This window comes from Oncorhynchus mykiss, chromosome 25 (assembly GCF_057628025.1).
Source record: "Oncorhynchus mykiss isolate SJ-2025 chromosome 25, ASM5762802v1, whole genome shotgun sequence".
NCBI classification, from domain to species: domain Eukaryota; kingdom Metazoa; phylum Chordata; class Actinopteri; order Salmoniformes; family Salmonidae; genus Oncorhynchus; species Oncorhynchus mykiss.
This window is the reverse complement of record NC_143046.1, coordinates 89596548-89612368: the sequence shown is the minus strand read 5'-3', so window position 1 is coordinate 89612368 and position 15821 is coordinate 89596548. Positions and strand designations below refer to the sequence as shown.

General features: G+C 44.8%; 1 long non-coding RNA gene across 1 annotated transcript in view; it reads right to left on the bottom strand.

Annotated features, from left to right (window-relative positions):
* Nucleotides 1–4818: 4818 nt before the first annotated feature.
* The window catches only part of LOC149972163 (uncharacterized), a 240292-nt gene continuing 229289 nt past the window's right edge, over nucleotides 4819–15821 (bottom strand). The window contains exon 2 of the long non-coding RNA XR_016492090.1: nucleotides 4819–5043. This is a non-coding gene — a long non-coding RNA (uncharacterized LOC149972163). The remainder of the gene's footprint in view (nucleotides 5044–15821) is intronic.

Below are 15821 nucleotides of genomic sequence, written 5' to 3'. Positions count from 1 at the left end.
CAACCTGGCCGTGATTGGGAGTCCCATAGGGCAGCGCACAATTGGCCCGGTGTTGTCAGGGTAAGCTGTCATTGTAAATAAGAATTTGTTCTTAACCGACTTGACCTAGTTAAATAAAGGTTACATTAAAAAATATATATAATTAAAGTGTCTTTCATCATGTGACTTCCTCCTCTCTGACTGACTGTGATGAGTGACATCATGTTAGTTCTTCTGATTCCCTCTTGTAAAAACATTCCCATTGACAACCTGTGTACCTGTCCACTATGATAATGATAATATCTGATCATTATCTTATATTCTATTCTGTGCTATGCATAACTCATGAATGCGTTTCTCAAGGTTTAACTCATGTTTGTATTCCCCTTCTAAAGGCCTGTCTCTGAAGCAGCCTCCTGGTAAAGTTGGGGAAACGAGTCAATCTAAGTTATGTTCAAGACAACACCACCAAGACTGGCATGTACTACTGGACAAGTGGACTAACTCTGCATCTTCTGTTAGAAACATTTCAATTTGTCCCTGTCCATATAGGAAAAGGGTTAAAACTGTTTTATTTCACCAAAATAGTTATTTAATTCAAGCCAACTTTACAGCGTAAACTCAGTGTAGTGTACCAATGCAACATACAGGGTACCTAGTGAACCCTGCACCTGGGGCCCTGAAAAAACAAACACTTATAGAAGCAATCAGGCACAGAGCTGTGGAGGGTGTGTGTGTGTGCGTGCGTGGAAGTGTTGTGTGTGTGAGTGGGTGTGTGCGTGTGCATGCGTGCGTGTGCGTGGGGGTGTGGGTGTGGGTGGAAAATGAAAAGTTAGTTTCCTTCTATCTTGTGTATTGTATACTACTATGTATGTTTGTCACGTTCCTGATTGGTCTAATCTAATTGTATTGTTATATTGACAAAGGAAACAATACAAATTAGAATAAAACAAAATAGCTGTCAAAACTAACGGGAACAAAATAGCTATTGATATAACACACAAACTGAATGACCAGTATAGACCCCTACCCTCCAGGTATAGACCAGTATAGACCCCTACCCCCCAGGTATAGACCAGTTTAGCCCCCTACCCTCCAGATATAGACCCCTACCCTCCAGGTATAGACCCCTACCCTCCAGGTATAGACCCCTACCCTCCAGGTATAGACCCCTACCCTCCAGGTATAGACCAGTATAGACCCCTACCCTCCAGGTATAGACCAGTTTAGCCCCCTACCCTCCAGATATAGACCCCTACCCTCCAGGTATAGACCCCTACCCTCCAGGTATAGACCAGTATAGCCCCCTACCCTCCAGGTATAGACCCCTACCCTCCAGGTATAGACCCCTGCCCTCCAGGTATAGACCCCTACCCTCCAGGTATAGACCAGTATAGCCCCCTACCCTCCAGGTATAGACCCCTACCCTCCAGGTATAGACCCCTACCCTCCAGGTATAGACCAGTATAGACCCCTACCCTCCAGGTATATACCCCTACCCTCCAGGTATAGACCAGTATAGACCCCTACCCTCCATGTATAGACCCCTACCCGCCAGGTATAGACCAGTATAGACCCCTACCCTCCAGGTATATACCCCTACCCTCCAGGTATAGACCAGTATAGACCCCTACCCTCCAGGTATAGACCCCTACCCGCCAGGTATATACCCCTACCCAGGTATAGACCAGTATAGACCCCTACCCTCCAGGTATAGATCAGTATAGACCCCTACCCTCTATGGGATAGACCAGTTTAGCCCCCTACCCTCCAGGTATAGATCAATATAGACCCCTACCCTCCAGGTATAGACCAGTATAAACCCCTACCCTCCAGGTATAGACCAGTGTAGACCTCTACCCTCCAGGTATAGACCAATATAACCCCCTACCCTCCAGGTATAGACCCCTACCCTCCAGGTATAGACCAGTATAACCCCCTACCCTCCAGGAAAAGACCAGTTTAGCCCCCTACCCTCCAGGTATAGACCAGTTTAGCCCCCTACCCTCCAGGTATAGACCAGTATAGACCCCTACCCTCCAGGTATAGATCAGTATAGACCCCTACCCTCTATGGAATAGACCAGTTTAGCCCCCTACCCTCCAGGTATAGATCAATATAGACCCCTACCCTCCAGGTATAGACCAGTATAACCCCCTACCCTCCAGGTATAGACCAGTTTAGCCCCCTACCCTCCAGGTATAGATCAATATAGACCCCTACCCTCCAGGTATAGACCAGTATAAACCCCTACCCTCCAGGTATAGACCAGTGTAGACCTCTACCCTCCAGGTATAGACCAATATAACCCCCTACCCTCCAGGTATAGACCCCTACCCTCCAGGTATAGACCAGTATAACCCCCTACCCTCCAGGAAAAGACCAGTTTAGCCCCCTACCCTCCAGGTATAGACCAGTTTAGCCCCCTACCCTCCAGGTATAGACCAGTTTAGCCCCCTACCCTCCAGGTATAGACCCCTACCCTCCAGGTATATACCCCTACCCTCCAGGTATAGACCAGTTTAGCCCCCTACCCTCCAGGTATAGACCAATTTAGCCCCCTACCCTCCAGGTATAGACCCCTACCATCCAGATATAGACCAGTTTAGCCCCCTACCCTCCAGATATAGACCCCTACCCTCCAGGTATAGACCAGTTTAGCCCCCTACCCTCCAGGTATAGACCCCTACCCTCCAGGTATAGACCCCTACCCTCCAGGTATAGACCCCTGCCCTCCAGGTATAGACCCCTACCCTCCAGGTATAGACAAGTTTTGCCCCCTACCCTCCAGATATAGACCCCTACCCTCCAGGTAAAGACCTCTACCCTCCAGGTATAGACCAGTATAGACCCCTACCCTCCAGGTATAGACCAGTTTAGCCCCCTACCCTCCAGGTATACACCAGTTTAGCCCCCTACCCTCCAGGTATAGACCCCTACCCTCCAGGTATAGAACCCTACCCTCCAGGTATAGACCCCTGCCCTCCAGGTATAGACCCCTACCCTCCAGGTATAGACCAGTATAGCCCCCTACCCTCCAGGTATAGACCCCTACCCTCCAGGTATAGACAAGTTTTGCCCCCTACCCTCCAGATATAGACCCCTACCCTCCAGGTAAAGGCCTCTACCCTCCAGGTATAGACCAGTATAGACCCCTACCCTCCAGGTATAGACCAGTTTAGCCCCCTACCCTCCAGGTATACACCAGTTTAGCCCCCTACCCTCCAGGTATAGATCAATATAGACCCCTACCCTCCAGGTATAGACCAGTATAAACCCCTACCCTCCAGGTATAGACCAGTGTAGACCTCTACCCTCCAGGTATAGACCAATATAACCCCCTACCCTCCAGGTATAGACCCCTACCCTCCAGGTATAGACCAGTATAACCCCCTACCCTCCAGGAAAAGACCAGTTTAGCCCCCTACCCTCCAGGTATAGACCAGTTTAGCCCCCTACCCTCCAGGTATAGACCCCTACCCTCCAGGTTTATACCCCTACCCTCCAGGTATAGACCAGTTTAGCCCCCTACCCTCCAGGTATAGACCAATTTAGCCCCCTACCCTCCAGGTATAGACCCCTACCATCCAGATATAGACCAGTTTAGCCCCCTACCCTCCAGGTATAGACCCCTACCCTCCAGGTATACACCAGTTTAGCCCCCTACCCTCCAGGTATAGACCCCTACCCTCCAGGTATAGACCCCTACCCTCCAGGTATAGACCCCTGCCCTCCAGGTATAGACCCCTACCCTCCAGGTATAGACCAGTATAGCCCCCTACCCTCCAGGTATAGACCCCTACCCTCCAGGTATAGACAAGTTTTGCCCCCTACCCTCCAGATATAGCCCCCTACCCTCCAGGTATAGACCAGTATAACTCCCTACCCTCCAGGTATAGACCACCCCGGGTGCAAGTACAGAGCTCTCCCTTTCAAATCTAAGAGAGTAGCTTCTGGATTTGTGCCCTGTATCCATCAAACTCCTTAACTCTTGAAGTTTTGATTTGTATTTGTTTATACTGTATATGTGTATACCCTGGAATAGCATAGAATGCTTCTAATCCCTTATACTGTAGCCTACATGTTCTAGTGTTCTATGTTGTTGTTATATATTAAGTACCATTCATCACCACACATTAAGTTCCCTCCCAGGAATAAAAGCTATTAGAATTGAATTGAAGAGGTGGAGGTGGAACACCTGCCTGGTGGTCTCTGTCTGCTGCGGGGCCTACTCCAGCTGACTCCTCCTACCTGATGGAAGATAAGGAACTGTGCCTCTATAGTCATTGTGATGTCACTTCCTGACTCCTCCCTTGTTCGTGTAGCCTATTCGCAGCCAGTGTGCTCCAGAACGGCCACCTCTGTTACAACTTAGAGTTTTAGTTGTCACCCAGGGCCGGATGCTGTAGCTGCAGCTGATATATTAGTCGCACATTACAAGACTAGTAAAACCTTTTCACAAATTACAACTATATGATCATTTATTTTGTTGTCATCATGATCCTTGTGGTCTTCTTAATCTGCTCTCTATATCTGCCATGGACCAGGGGTGAGGAGAATAGTGAGATGAGACAGATTGATACTGGACTGATGGTTTTCACAGTGTTAAATACTTGTCCCTCTCCTCGTTCTGTTCGTTTCCTTTCTCTCTTTCTCTTGCTGTTCCTCTCTCTCTCTCTCTACCTCTCTCCCTATTTCCCTCTGTCTCTCTCAATTAAATTCAATTCAATGGGCTTATCTCCTCTCTCTCTTTACAGGTTCCTCTACACATAAAGTTCACCAGTCTCCTTCTGCTCTTATCAAGAACCACGGAAGCTCTGTTGATCAGGAGATCCACTGTTCACACTCTATCACCAACTATGATCGCATGCTCTGGTACAAACAAGACATAAACAGGACTCTCAAACTACTAGGATATCTCAATCTGAATTTTGCCTATTCAGAAGAATATGTGAAAGGGAAGATCCATATCCAGGGGGATGGCCGTAGTTATGGAAACTTCTCTATCTCTGGTCTGAAGCAGGAAGACAGTGCTGTTTATTTCTGTGCAGTATTACCACAGTGCTGTAGACTCCCTACTACCTCTACAAAAACCCTCCTCTGTCTGGGCCCCCTCTCTCTCTCTATTTCTCTCAATTTAAATGAGCTTTATTGGCATGGGGAAAGTGTTTACATCGCCAAGTCAAATAAACAATAAACAAAAGTGAGAAGAAACTAATTTAACAACATCAGAAAAAAATGATGAGAAAATTAACAGTAAACGTTTCACTCAAAAAGGTTTAAAAAAAAATAGACATTTCAGGTGTTATATTATCAGTTAGCAATGTGCAAATAGCTGTAGTATGAATAGTAGGGGAAGATAAACAAACAGATTGGTGGTGTTTACAATGTTGTTTATTCTCCACTGGCAACAAGTCACACCTTGCAGCTGTGATGGCACATTGTGGTATTTTCACAGATGTGTGAGTTAATTAATGTTTTATTTATTTTACTAGGCAAGTCAGTTAAGAACAAATTCTTATGTTCAATGACGGCCTAGGAACAGGGAGTTAACTGCCTGAACGACAGAGTTGTACCTTGTCAGCTCTGGGATTTGTACTTGCAACCTTGCAGTTGCTAGTCCAATGCCCTAACCACTAGGCTACCCTGCCTCCCCAAATGTTGGATTTGTTTTCAAATTCTTTGTGGGTCTGTATGATCTGTGGGAAATGTGTGTCTCTAATATGGTCATACATTTGGCAGGAGGTTAGGAAGTGCAACTCAGTTTCCACCTCATTTTCTGGACAGTTGGCACATTATCTGTCTTTTCTTGGGAGCCAGGCGACCTCTCTCAATAGCAATGCTCACTGAGTCTGTACATAGACAAAGCTTTCCTTAAGTTTGGTCTCTCTCTCTCTCCCTCTCCCTCTCCCTCTGTCTCTGTCTCTCTCTCTCTCTCTCTCTGTCTCTCTCTCTCTCTCTCTCTCTCTCTCTCTCTCTCTCTCTCTCTCTCTCTCTCTCTCTCTCTCTCTCTCTCTCTCTCTCTCTCTCTCTCTCTCTCTCTCTCTCTCTCTCTCTCTCTCTCTCTCTCTCTCTCTCTCTCTCTCTCTCTCTCTCTCTCTCTCTCTCTCTCTCTCTCTCTCTCTCTGCACACCTGTAGATAACATCTAGGACAAGAGAGAGACATCATCTCAGGTAAGAATAGGAATCCATTGGTGACCTGTTTCAGGAAGTTATGCATGTCACTACATCACAGGAGAGGCATTTTAATGTCATTTATTTTATTTTGTTTATCAAAATGTGTTTTTTTTTGGCAGAAATGCCTTCTGGAACGTGAACTTTCATGTGCCTTAAAAACAAACTTGAATGCCATCTGTAAATACGAATAAAAAATTTTAAATTACGAGTTTGTTTAGCCACCAAAAAAAGACAGGAACCTTCCTGCTAGTCATGATTGGCTAAGATAATGGTTGGGCTGAACGTGACAAGAGATGAGTTTGGATTGGTTTGCCATGTAGCATGCTTCTGACTATAACATGAGCTGCTTAGTATGTGTAGATATATCTTTCGAAAAAAGGACTAAGGTTAGCCACGGAGAGCTGCAAAAGTGTTCCTACTGTTCTCAACAACATTGCTGCCCTGAATTTAGCGGGCGCTATTCGACAAATATCAATGGGACAATAGTTGTGATGGACTACTTTCTGCACACGATCGGTGTGAACCGGAGTGACTTGACACATCGGGCCAAACAAGCAGTAGCTACAAACTAAACGGAAACGACACAGGACATCGTATTTAGTTAGAGTGGTTCCAGTCTAACGTGAAGCATCCATCCATGTACACGGGTCGACCTACATTTTCAGATATTATATGCTTCAAATTTATTCATTACAAGTTAACTTGATTAGCGATGGCACCCGTGAGAGAGGGAGAAGCGTCCATCCATGTATACAGGTAAGATAGTCTAGCTAGCTACATTTTCAGATATTACCAAAAATCAATCACAGGTGTTGATTGGGAGAGCTAGGTAAGACAACAACGGGTAAGACAACAACAGCTAATCAGCTAAGACAACAACAACAGGTAAAATGGAGATGAAAGAGCAGAGAGGGTCAGTTAACTACACACAGGGCCTGAGTTGGAGGCTAGGGGCAACAGATAAACAACAAATAAACAAAATGGAGTACTGTGATTACTGAACAGTCCCGCAGCCATCAGCTATGTAGCCAAGTGATCATAGGGTCCAGTGAACAGCAATAGATGGAACAGGGAAGCAAATAGCTGTAGTATGAATAGTAGGGGAAGATAAACAAACAGATTGGTGGTGTTTACAATGTTGTTTATTCTCCACTGGCAACAAGTCACACCTTGCAGCTGTGATGGCACATTGTGGTATTTTCACAGATGTGTGAGTTAATTAATGTTTTATTTATTTTACTAGGCAAGTCAGTTAAGAACAAATTCTTATGTTCAATGACGGCCTAGGAACAGGGAGTTAACTGCCTGAACGACAGAGTTGTACCTTGTCAGCTCTGGGATTTGTACTTGCAACCTTGCAGTTGCTAGTCCAATGCCCTAACCACTAGGCTACCCTGCCTCCCCAAATGTTGGATTTGTTTTCAAATTCTTTGTGGGTCTGTATGATCTGTGGGAAATGTGTGTCTCTAATATGGTCATACATTTGGCAGGAGGTTAGGAAGTGCAACTCAGTTTCCACCTCATTTTCTGGACAGTTGGCACATTATCTGTCTTTTCTTGGGAGCCAGGCGACCTCTCTCAATAGCAATGCTCACTGAGTCTGTACATAGACAAAGCTTTCCTTAAGTTTGGTCTCTCTCTCTCTCCCTCTCCCTCTCCCTCTGTCTCTGTCTCTCTCTCTCTCTCTCTCTCTCTCTCTCTCTCTCTCTCTCTCTCTCTCTCTCTCTCTCTCTCTCTCTCTCTCTCTCTCTCTCTCTCTCTCTCTCTCTCTCTCTCTCTCTCTCTCTCTCTCTCTCTCTCTCTCTCTCTCTCTCTCTCTCTCTCTCTCTCTCTCTCTCTCTCTCTCTCTCTCTCTCTCTCTCTCTCTCTCTCTCTCTCTCTCTCTCTCTGCACACCTGTAGATAACATCTAGGACAAGAGAGAGACATCATCTCAGGTAAGAATAGGAATCCATTGGTGACCTGTTTCAGGAAGTTATGCATGTCACTACATCACAGGAGAGGCATTTTAATGTCATTTATTTTATTTTGTTTATCAAAATGTGTTTTTTTTTGGCAGAAATGCCTTCTGGAACGTGAACTTTCATGTGCCTTAAAAACAAACTTGAATGCCATCTGTAAATACGAATAAAAAATTTTAAATTACGAGTTTGTTTAGCCACCAAAAAAAGACAGGAACCTTCCTGCTAGTCATGATTGGCTAAGATAATGGTTGGGCTGAACGTGACAAGAGATGAGTTTGGATTGGTTTGCCATGTAGCATGCTTCTGACTATAACATGAGCTGCTTAGTATGTGTAGATATATCTTTCGAAAAAAGGACTAAGGTTAGCCACGGAGAGCTGCAAAAGTGTTCCTACTGTTCTCAACAACATTGCTGCCCTGAATTTAGCGGGCGCTATTCGACAAATATCAATGGGACAATAGTTGTGATGGACTACTTTCTGCACACGATCGGTGTGAACCGGAGTGACTTGACACATCGGGCCAAACAAGCAGTAGCTACAAACTAAACGGAAACGACACAGGACATCGTATTTAGTTAGAGTGGTTCCAGTCTAACGTGAAGCATCCATCCATGTACACGGGTCGACCTACATTTTCAGATATTATATGCTTCAAATTTATTCATTACAAGTTAACTTGATTAGCGATGGCACCCGTGAGAGAGGGAGAAGCGTCCATCCATGTATACAGGTAAGATAGTCTAGCTAGCTACATTTTCAGATATTACCAAAAATCAATCACAGGTGTTGATTGGGAGAGCTAGGTAAGACAACAACGGGTAAGACAACAACAGCTAATCAGCTAAGACAACAACAACAGGTAAAATGGAGATGAAAGAGCAGAGAGGGTCAGTTAACTACACACAGGGCCTGAGTTGGAGGCTAGGGGCAACAGATAAACAACAAATAAACAAAATGGAGTACTGTGATTACTGAACAGTCCCGCAGCCATCAGCTATGTAGCCAAGTGATCATAGGGTCCAGTGAACAGCAATAGATGGAACAGGGAAGCCGCTGGGTAGTCGTTACTACCTAGCAAGCTGGGGACACAGCATTTAAAGTTAGCAGGCCGGGGCTAGTAGAAGCGCCTGCTCCGACGTCTACTACCTAGCAAGCTGGGGACACAGCGTTTAAAGTTAGCAGGCCGGGGCTAGTAGAAGCGCCTGCTCCGACGTCTACTACCTAGCAAGCTGGGGACACAGCGTTTAAAGTTAGCAGGCCGGGGCTAGTAGAAGCGCCTGCTCTGACGTCTACTACCTAGCAAGCTGGGGACACAGCGTTTAAAGTTAGCAGACTGGGGCTAGTAGAAGCGCCTGCTCCGACGTCTACTACCTAGCAAGCTGGAGACACAGCGTTTAAAGTTAGCAGACTGGGGCTAGTAGAAGCGCCTGCTCCGACGTCTGGCAAAGGCCGGTTGGGGGCACAGCAGATGGAGTTACGTCGGCAGACCAGTTGTGGTGGAACGTCGGGGCTTCGTGTCGACAAAGGGTCCAGGCCAGTTGGCGAAATAAGTATTGTGGTTGTCGTAATTTTGTTTGCTAGCTGTGAGATACGCCTGGCTCACGGCTAACTGGTGCTAGCAACAGGACAGAGGCGGTAGCCACTATAGCCTCTCGGTAGCAGCTAGCTAGCAGCGATGATCCGATGCAAAGGTCCAGAGCTTACTGCAAGGATCCGGTGGACAAATGTAGTTCATGCCGTGTTGGGAAAGAGTCCGGGAGGCATCAGTTGTGTAGCCAAGTGATCACTGAGCGGGCCGGGATGTGGGCCACTCTTTATCACTTTATCACAGTACCTGACGAATGTCTGCCTGCTTGAATGCCAATTACTCAGGTACACATTAAAACATGAAATTACCCAGGGAATCAATAGAATATCTCTCAGAGAAGCACAAAACTAAAATAACATTCAAAATGGGTGAATAATTCCTTTAACCATCAATCAACTACCTCCAGATATCATTGCATCAGATCTCCCTCTCTGCTCTACTAAACCCTGCTTCCTGTCACACAGACTCCTCCTGCAGGGTTCATCTCAGGTCTCTGATGTTTTAGATGTTCTCATAAGGAGGCAGCATCCCTCTATAAGATCACTGAGATGAGTTGATGAGAAGCCACCTCTAATTCATGTGTAGTGGTCTCATTCTTTCTGTCTCCTTAACAGGGAGTCAACATGATCAGAATTCTTATCTCCATCACCATGGGTTACACAGCCTGGGCTGCAGGTATTCAGATCATTGATTTCATCAACTAATAATATCCTTGTTTGATTTTTTTTAAATGTTTAAAGTTAACATGGTTGTCTCTCTCACTCTCTCTCTCAATCTCTTTCTCTCTGTCTCTCTCTTTCTGTCTCTCTCTCCCTAAAGGTTCTTCTCTCAGTAACCAGGTTCACCAGAGTCCTGCATCTCTGTACAAGAAACGGGGAAAGTCGGCTAAGATGGAGTGTTCACATAGTATATCAGGCTATGATCTCATCCTCTGGTACAAGCAGTCCAACTACAGAGAATTTGTGTATTTAGGATACATGACAGCGAAAACGGCATTTCCTGAGGCTGGATTTGATATAGAAGGAGATGCTAATGCAGGTGGTACCAGCACCTTAACCATCAATCAACTAACTCCAAATAGCAGTGCTGTGTATTACTGTGCTGCTAGTTTACACAGTGCATCAGATCTCCCTCTCTGCTCTACAAAAACCTCCTCCCTGGTGTACTGCAGACTAATCACACCTGTATTAACATCACACTGTATCTGACTCTGATTCAATGCCAAAACACTCACCAGCTGGTCTAATAGAAAGGGGAGGTTCCCTCTGATATACAGGAGACCATGATACAGTATGGTATGATATCATGTCTTTCCTGTAGGTGGAGTTACAGCTCAACTAATCCATGTGGACTCACCAGACACAGTACCACAGTAAACTATGGTGTGTAGTAAGGAGTCTGAGAGTTGAAGATCCATGTCCTTTTGAAGGTTCATCTGGACTCAGTGTTGAACTAACAATCTTTCACTGTTGGATACACCTTTGAACGTGAATCTCTTGATTATTCTTGATCTATAATTCCATATACTTCCTGAATGACTAAAGTAGTTATAACAAACAGGTCTCTCTCTCCTCTTCTGTAACAGGTGAACTGCTCTGCTCCAGCGTTCTTCAGTCTCCATCTTCAGTATTTCAGAGTTCTGGAGAAACTGCTGTCCTGTTCACACACTCTCCCCAGCTACAACACCATACTGTGGTATCAGCAGGTGGAACACACTCTCCCCAGCTACAACACCATACTATGGTTTCGCAGTTGAAGCTGCTCTGATATATCTACCATGATGGGGTAAACCTAGAGACTGATAGCAGTGTCTTAGACCGCTGCCCCACTAGGGAGGCTCCCTCCACAAAGTTGTTAATGTTTATCAATTGCCTTGCTAAAAGTATCAAAATACTAAAATACTACACAGGACTCTTAAAGAATTTAATTGAAATGTTAATTGTATTTTTGATCACAGAAACAATGAGAAAATATGGAAAAATAAATAATGAAATGCACGAGCACCAAGTAATACATTTGGGCCAGATTACTCTCACCGGAATCAGCCCGAGATCAATCCCCACATCCTAGCCATAAGTAATACGTGACATTACATGCTTCGGGGAAAATAGACTTTCCCTAGGCATTCAACACCATTGAACATTCCCTACTCATTCAAAAACTGTCTGAAATGGGCCTGGACAATAAGTCTTGCAAATGGTTTAAGAGCTATCTGACAGACAGGACACAATGTGTGTGATGGTGTTGAGTGTAGTTTCCAGGATATTAGGTATACCACAGGGGTTAGTATTGGGACCAGTTCTCTTTACTATTCATATTAATAATATTGGTCTTTGTATTAAATCCCTCTCTCTCTCTCTCTCTCTCTCTCTCTCTCTCTCTCTCTCTCTCTCTCTCTCTCTCTCTCTCTCTCTCTCTCTCTCTCTCTCTCTCTCACTGTTCTGATCTGAAGTCAGTGCAGTGTATTACTGTTCTGACCTGAAGTCAGTGCAGTGTATTACTGTTCTGACCTGAAGTCAGTTCAGTGTATTACTGTTCTGACCTGAAGTCAACACAGTGATGTAGATCCCCTTCTCTCTTGTCCAAAAGCCCCTTCTGATCCTTTCCTCCATATCTGCAGTGTACATCAACACCCAGCACACCTGCTGTCCACCGCTGTAGATGTCTGAGCACATGGAGGAAGTTGATATCAAACCTCGAGACCAAATAATGTGGTTGATGTTGTTGTCTTGAAGAAACGGTTCAGGTATTTCTTCAAATAACATCCTATTTCTAGTGTGATGACTGCAGAATCTATAACACAGATCACATCTAAAGACTAAAAAAGACAAATCCTTTAATGATGTAGATACCGGTATGTTCCACAATACACCTTTAAGTTGAACAGGAGACCTGTAGGTGAACAAGGGATCTGCTCGAATATCAACACAAGTTCTGACGTCAAAGTGATGTCATTTCCTTCCCCTCCGGCAGCTCAGTTCAGCTGCCCTTCTCTATTGACTTATTCTCCTCTCCCCCCTATGGGCTCTGGTCTAAAGTAGTGCACTAGAAAGGGAATAGGGTGCCATTTGGGATGCTGACATACATGTGACACTCCCACTAGATGCCATGACATCTCTGACTATCTGAAAACCCTTTCTCCTTGTCCATGTGACGCTTCTCTCCAGAACCATCAACATGATCAAGCTTCTCATACATGTAGCAACTCTACCACTATGGGTGACAGGTACTAAATCCCTCATGAAAGATAGATTTACTACTGAAATATATTGCTGTCAATATGCTGAGTAATACTGTATCTTTCAGATGGTCTGTTTTCATCCACAGGGCTGTCACAAACAGACAAAGTTCACCAGACTCCTACTGCAATACTAAAAGGTCCTGAAGACAAAGTTAATCTCACCTGCAGCCACACTGTTTCAAGTTACGACACGATACTGTGGTACCAACAGTCAGCCCAAAACACTGCTCTGAAACTCATTGGGTATGTGAGATACACCAGTCCAATGGTGGAAGATTCCTTTAAAGGGCGTTTTGATGTCAGTGGAGATGCTGCAGCTAATAAAATGGCGTATCTACATTTTCCCAAAGTGCCAGAAGCTGAAGACAGTGCAGTGTATTTCTGTGCTGCTAGTGAAGCACAGTGTTTCACTATACCCTCTCTCCTCTACAAAAACCCTCTCTGATCCTCTCATATAATACTGACTACAGCTCTATACACCTGCACCTGTCTTCAACCACTTCAACAACACTTTGCTATGAACCATTTGATATCAGACAGATGTTAATGATACTGTTTTAAGTGGCTAGTTTAGATGGTTTAGGTGCACTTCCTCAGTTCTCCACCAGGAGGGAGTGTTTCTCAACACACATTTAGAAGATGCTGTATTTATTTATTTTTTTTCCCCTTTTTTTAACCAGGTAAGCTAATTGAGAACAAGATCTCATTTTCAACTGCGACCTGGCCAAAATAAAGCAAAGCAGTGTGACAGAAACAATAACACAGAGTTAAACATGGAATAAACAAGCGTACAGTCAATACACAATAGAAAAAAAAGAAAGTGATGAAAACCTGCCTCAGAGCGCTCAGGACCTCAGACTGGGGAAAAAGTTTACCTTCCAACAGGACACTAACCCTAAGTGCTTAAATCTAGAAAGGGAGATTTGAGTCTCCAGTTTCAGCAATTTTTGCAGTTTGTTCCAGTCACTGGTAGCAGAGAACTGGAAGGAAAGGTCCAAAGGAGGAATTGGCTTTGGGTGTGTCCGTTGAAATATACCTGATGGAGCGCATGCTACGGGTGGTTGCTGCTATGGTGGCCAGTGAGCTGACATAAGGCGGGGCTTTACCTATTAAAGACTTATAGATGACCTGGAGCCAGTGTCTTTGGCAACAATTATGAAGCGAGGGCCAGCCAACGAGAGCATACAGTTTGCAGTGGTGCCTTCCTGACCATCTTAAATAAGCATGCCCCTTTCAAAAAATGTAGAACTAAGAACAGATATAGCCCTTGGTTCACTCCAGACCTGACTGCCTTCAAACAGCACAAAATCATCCTGTGGCATATTGCACTAGCATCGAATAGCCCCCGTGATATGCAACTTTTCAGGAAAGTCAGGAGCCAATACACACAGTCAGTTAGGAAAGCAAAGGCAAGTTTTTTTCAAACAGAAATTTGCATCCTGTGGCTCTAACTCCAAAACATTCTGGGACACTGTAAAGTCCATGGAGAATAAGAGCACCTCCTCCCAGCTCTAGGGCTAGGAAACACTGTCAACACCGATAAATCCATGATAATCGAGAATTTCAATAAGCATTTCTTTAGGGCTGGCCATGCTTTTCTCCTGGCTACCCCTACCCCGGTCTACAGGCCTGCACCGCCCGCAGCTACTTGCCTCCCCAGCTTCTCCTTCACCCAAATCCAGATAGCAGATATTCTGAAACAGCTGCAAAACCTGGACCTGTGCGAATCAGCTGGGCCAGACAATCTGGACCCTCTCTTTCTAAAATTATCCTCCGCCATTGTTCTAACCCCTATTACTAGTCTGTTCAAAATTTCTTTCATATCGTCTGAGATTCCTAAAGATTGGAAAGCTGGTCATCCCCCTCTTCAAAGGGGGTGACACTCTAGACCCAAACTGTTACAGACCTATATCCATCCTGCCCTGCCTTTCTAAAGTCTTCAAAAGCCAAGTTAACAAACAGATCCCTGACCATTTCGAATCCCACCTTACCTTCTTCACTGTGCAATCCGGTTTCCGAGCTGGTCATGGGTGGACCTCAGCCACGCTCAAGGTCCTAAACGATATCATAAACGCCATCGATAAAAGACAGTGCAGCCATCTTCATCGACCTGGCCAAGGCTTTTGACTCTGTAAATCACCACATTCTTATCGACAGACTCAACAGCCTTGGTATCTCAAATGACTGCCTCGGCTGGTTCACCAACTATTTCTCAGATAGGGTTCAATGTGTCACCATAACAACACCCACCCATGGCACGCGCTCCAGCAGGTATATCCCACTGGTCATCCCCAAAGCTAACACCTCCATTGGCCGCCTTTCCTTCCGGTTCTCTGCTGCCAATGACTGGAACGAATTGCAAAAAATCGCTGAAATTGGAAACTTGTATCTCCCTCACTAAAATTAAGCATAAGCTATCTGAGCAGCTTACCGATCAATGCAGCTGTACTTAGCCCATCTGTAAAATAGCCCATCCAACTACCTACCTCATTCCCTTATTGGTTTTCTTTACTTTTCTGCTCTCTTGCACACCAGTATTTCTACTTGCACATCATCATCTGCACATCTATCACTCCAGTGTTAATCTGCTAAATTGTAATTACTTTGCTACTATTGCCTATTTATTGCCTTACCTCCTTACTCCATTTACACACACTGTATATAGATTTTTCTATTGTGTTATTGACTGTACTTTTGTTTATTCCATGTGTAACTTTGTGTTGTTTTCTGTCACACTGCTGTGATTTAGCTTGGCCAGGTCGCAGCTGTAAATGAGAACTTGTTCTCAACTGGCCAACCTGGTTGAATAAAGGTTAAATAATAAATAAATGAAAAATACTGAGAGAGACTTTACCACAATAACATAACATT